Below are 5856 nucleotides of genomic sequence, written 5' to 3'. Positions count from 1 at the left end.
TTTCATCATTAAGACCTACTGTTCACTTCCCTGTCAGAAGAGGTAGAAACATAAATTAGGTCACTTCATCTGAACATTTGATTGGCAATCAGGTTTTCTGGACATTCCTGATCACCTCAGAAGGAAAGAAAATACTACTTTACTTTTAAATGTTGAAAAACATTTTAAGTTGAATAATATATCAAACTTTTTATTCCCATTTCCTACTGGAGGGCTGAATAATGCAGATTACTAAGTATGCTCTCCATAAGCCAACATCACATCTTCTGCAGAAGATACGCCTTGAATCCGAAGCAATATTTAGTCTCGTGTGAACTGTGCATGGTTAGGGAAATCCTTTCACAACTGCTTTGCCCTCAACACACATTAATTTCCTATTACACTAGTCTCCCCCTTTTATGTCCAAACCAAATTTCTCTTTCCCACCCTCTTTTGTTCTTCCAGAATTCCACAAAATTATTGAAACAACATCCCAATTAAGAAAGATCAGCCACACTTGTCCCTCCTTCAGTACCCAGAGAAAACAGAATTCAAACTGCCTGTTATCAGTTGCTTTCAACTGTCAACAGCAACCTCATGTTTCTTCTTCACTGCACCTACTCATGTCTTCAGACAAACTCAGAAGGGAGACTCATCTCCTTGTCACATTCTATCTTCTGCACTTCACAAGTCATGCTCACACAGTACAACATAAAAATTCCACTGTGATACACACTCTGTTTGCAGGAAATCCCCAAGCCAGGCTGTCATAGCACTCACTATGTTATTTATTTTCCTACGGCACAACAAACACATAAGAAAAAAAACAACAGAACACAATTAGGCCTTCCTCACTGTGAAAATCAGTATTTTAAACTTCTCACGTTTTAAGCACAAGCAAAAAATTGGGAACTTAAATTCTAGTGCCACCAAATCACATTCACATGCCCAAGGCAAGAAAGAAACATGGAAGACATGCTGAAGGAGAAGCAGAATTACACAGACAGCCTGGTGATAAAAGCTGCATTTCCTCAGTGTTGACTACCAAGGATAGCCAGCAAAATTTCAACATTTAAGTTCTAACAGAGCTCTAGCTTTGTGTTCTAAATTCTAAAATACACTTTCTCCCTAGGAGTAGCTTTATTACAACAACACAAACATTCAATCAGCTTCTTGCAAGCGCTTTGTCTGGCAGTTTTTACTGTGGATATTAAATCTAACACATTCCAAATGGAAAGCAAATGAGGGAGGAAGACAAGCAGTAATGAGGACTTTAACCATGCACTTAACAGAAAACAAGCTGCAACTAATGAGTTTCTGTCAGTGTAACAACCCCTCAATAGCAATAAAACATATCAGAGTCAAATCAGTCTTTATGGGTATGAAGAATACAAAGAGTGAAATCACCCACTTGTGAGAAAAAGAATGATAAAGGAACCTCAGATTTTAGGCTCCAGCAGAACCAGAAATTAGATCTGCCTACCATCAAGGGATTTTAGTTTATGGCTTGCTCCTGTTTTGAAATAAGTATTATATAAAGCACAGCACATTCCTCTCTTTAGATATTGCATCTCATCATAAAATAACAAAGGCATCACAACTTCTGAGCTTCTTTATAAGCTCAAGTATTAAAAAAGACACCCAACTCCTCCACATATCAGAAGCACATTTTTACCTATCTTGTAACTTAGCAATATAACAGCATATTTCTAAAATAGTTTCTCCCTCTACTTGAAAAGCACTACTGCCCTTCACTCCACTTTTTACCTTTTGAGTTGGTAAACTCAACAAGTTTCGTAGCTGCCACCACAGCCACCAAATTGAAAATGTCAACTGCTGCCTAGGACAGGAAGTATTAACTGTTTTGCTCCATGAAATTTAACATGGTTTCATCTTTTCTTCCTCATTCATGTGAAAAAAAATAAAAATACATTTTAGTGCAAACTATATGGAACCCCTTAAAAGAAACATATACAGGGCATTACCATCGAGGAAGTTTTCTTCCTTGCTGAATTAATTTCCTACATACTACCATGACCCAGAAAACTCTCCAAATGCTATTTTTAAAGCCTATTCTTGTTACCTTGTTCTTTTTCTTGTATTTAGATACAGAACAAAATATTGACTTAAAAAAACCAAACCCTATACTTCTTTTATAAGATACTGCAATGGTCTAAATGATTGGGTATGATTAAAAAGCATTTTTTCTCCTCTAAAAAATTAACTAAGAATATGTGCTAAATAACAGTGAAGACCATTAGTGGATTAAATTCTCTCTAGTACAAACATCAGCTCCAGTTGCCACTCTTACTTAAATACACAAATAACACTTTTCCTACCTGGCCACACCAGTTCCAATAAAAACAGAAGCTTTTTCTTAAGCACAAACTGGCATTAGCAACATCCCTTCAAAGTAATATTCACTGCCACCTACTTTTGAGTTTATAACATCAAGTCACTAAATTCAGAGCAAACTATTGCCCGTTTTTCATACCACACCAAGCTGACAGATTAAAAGACCTGAAAATAGCATCATTTATGAAACAGAGCAGCACACACTGACCCAGCTGGTGTGAATGGAGAGTAGGAGGTAAACCCACATCAGTGTCTCACAGGGTACTGACAACATTGCCTGGTACAGACTCTCACAATACCTGCCCACAAAATATGACATTTCTCAGTTTAACAGATGCACTTCCTACTCTTCCAAGAAAAAATAAAAACAAACCATGTAGTGTTCAAGAATCCAAAGCTACCTATTTATAATCTAGTTTGTTCCTTACAGCATTTGACAATTTCAAGAGAAATCCATGCAGCTTTCCAGAACTCTAAGTTGTTTGTACACAACCTGCAGTTACTTTTTTCACCCTTCTTCTGATAGAGGAACAGGACAGAAGCGTAGAAATTGGTTTAAAACAAACCCTCCATCCCAAACAGTGTACTTGTTACACCAAAATAGGGATTCTACACCTGGATACCACCTCTCTAACAGAAAAACAAATTCTCTTGTGTAGCCTAATAAGTAAACTCACTTTGATGTCTGTGTGTGATCTGAAACACAGTGACTGATCCAAAATTAAGTCTGGGAAGTTCTGCTCTATTTGTTTTTGAGACTGATTCAGGATTATTCTGGAAATCAAAAAATTGCTATAGCATACGTTTCATTTTCATTTCACTGTTTTTACCTACATTAAGTCAAACTACAACACCTCGTTTCAAAGTGGTTTTATTCTAAAACACTTAATAAACTTTAAAAAAAAACCCATGCCATATTAATTTTTAATACAACCATAGACCACAAAAGCTTTACATTATCCTGAAAATCTGCCTTGCTTCAGGTGGTCTAGGTCCTTTTCAGGTAAGAACATGTACATAAACTCTTAAATATTTCTAAGAATAATCCTGAAAGTATGACTTTTCAGTGACAATTACTAAAAGCCATATTACACAAGAGATCAAAATATTATTTGAATTTATTGCTTATATTAAATTTAATGGGAAGTTGTAACCAAAGCAGAAGCATGCAACTCCTTAATTGTAACTAGTAATGCTGAAAAAATGTTTTAATAGTATCAAGCTAAATATGTTTTAAAACAAGCCCTTGGCTATACACACAATGAATTACACAAAATAGACAAACCTCTGCAATTCCCATTAAAAGCACACCAAAAACTGGGACTTAATTCTTGTAAACACCTTTCCCAACACTGCCAGTTTTAGGAACAGGCTTCAAATCAGAACTTCAGAAGCTCTTTAGCATAAAGATAATTTTATTATTTATTATAATTAAACGAACAAATATCAGCAATAACAAAGGGGTATTTTTCTGGTTTATTTTTTCTGTTACTCTCCCTCATCAACATGTTCCCTGTCTATCACAGGGGACAGCCACTGTGATCATAGAATCATAGAATCTTAGGGGTTGGAAGGGACCTTGAAAGATCATCTAGTCCAACCCCCCCTGCCAGAGCAGGGTCACCTAGAGTACATCACACAGGAACGCATCCAGGTGGGTTTTGAATGTCTCCAGTGAAGGACCCCACAGTTTCCCAAGAACTAAAAGAGCAGCTGATTATGAGGAGCTCTTCCCATAGCCATCAACTAGAAGCAATAAAGACTTCATCTTTCACACCAAAAAATGCTAATTATTCTCCTGCCCCACTTTCAAGATACCAAAATACCCAGTGTCTCCTTCTCACATCCAGTGTCACCAACAGTCAGTTAAAGGTCTGCTCTAGGTATGATGATATGGAAAACTATTCACTGTAAGTAAAACTTGCACTGGGATTCCATAAGAGAAGTTGAAAACTAGATAATAGCAATGCTTTTGTCCTATAAAACCCTAGCAGCAGAAATAAGTAAGACCAAACAAGCTACTTAGAGAAGTTTACTATATAGCCTACCTAAACCTGTCATCAAATGCTCATACCCAGAGCAATGTTGCTTCTCACAACAACTTAAATTGGTTCCACAACCCAAGTACCATTTGCCAAACACTCATTATTAAAATAGTATTTCCTGCATTCTGTCACTTCACTCCACCTCTCTCCACTTTGTACTCACATATAGTTAGAGTGACAAACAACAGCTCAGGCATGCTACAACTAGACAGCTCAACTCCTTATCTTTCTTCCCCACACCATCTTCTCCTATTCACATATTTCTCTTAACCATGTTCACGTGCCACTTACTGAAGCTGTGGTCAAATTCTGCTGCTTCTAAAATTCACTTCCTTTCTATCCAATACCAGTGTCCCCTCAACCTTGCTATTCCTTCCCCCTTATATTCTCAAATATCTGATGCTTGCACAACTTCTCTATTTTGCTATTGAAGAAAAAGGAAAAAGAAAACAAAACTGTTTTGACACTATAAATAACCCCCCCGCCCTGAATCATGTTGCTGAAACCTCGCAGTGCTCAAAGTGCAATTCTTGGTTTCTATGTTTGCCTCCCAAGCCCAACTGTCAGGATTGCTGTCTAGGTTTTTGAGCCAATTTTGCTGCATTGCCCTCTTGCCTGCCTGCCTACGCTGTTCACTGCTCCTCTATTTTCTTTCTGGGGCTTCTCAATACATAAATGCATATACACCACACACCACACAGTATATATAAACAACAAACATACTCTAAGCCATAACCTTCATCTTGCCAAGAAAAAAAACAATACACATTCCTTTCAGAAACTCAGCAGTCTCACTAGATCTCAGGCAGAAGGAAAAGTACAACAATGGTTGCTGTCACCTGTCTGGTCTCTCTCCTTTACCTTTGCCTATTCAGGACCCCAACTGCTACCCTACTGCAGTTAAGCAACCCATCTACAGAATCAGGACACTGTGTTTTCTGTTCTGCCAGGTACTCTGCATGTTCCCCGATGCTCAAAAGATAAAAATGAGTTAACGATTACCCTTTCTGAAACAGCCACATTTTTAACCCTTCCATCAGGACTCCATAGAAACACTTGCAATCAAGGCACGGTTAGGGAAAAAAAACAACAGTCCGGCCCATTTAGGGTTGCTGAAATTACTTTTTCTTTTTTTTTTCTCTCCCCTTTTCGTGACAAGGAAAACCTAAGGCAGGACTTCCATGCAGTCCCCCAAGGCAACGAGATCAAGACCTCCCAATACACCGAATTCAGAGGCCCAATTTGCAACAGCCTGAAAACAAACCGCAGCTCTATAATCACACCGGCTTCAGCTACACGGCACAACTGCCCCTCAAGTCGCCCTCTGACTCTCCCTTTGCTTTTCACGTTTTCTTGTTTTTACCGAACGACTTGATTCAACCCCTGAAATCACGTCCCGCTTTTCCCCTTCCCCCCTCCCCCCCGCACGGACGGCAGGGATGCAGCTCCCGAGCAGCAACTCACACCCGTGCGGGGG

Source organism: Chaetura pelagica, unplaced genomic scaffold, assembly GCF_000747805.2.
Source record: "Chaetura pelagica isolate M959 unplaced genomic scaffold, ChaPel_1.0 scaffold72, whole genome shotgun sequence".
NCBI classification, from domain to species: domain Eukaryota; kingdom Metazoa; phylum Chordata; class Aves; order Apodiformes; family Apodidae; genus Chaetura; species Chaetura pelagica.
This window is presented reverse-complemented; position numbering follows the sequence as displayed.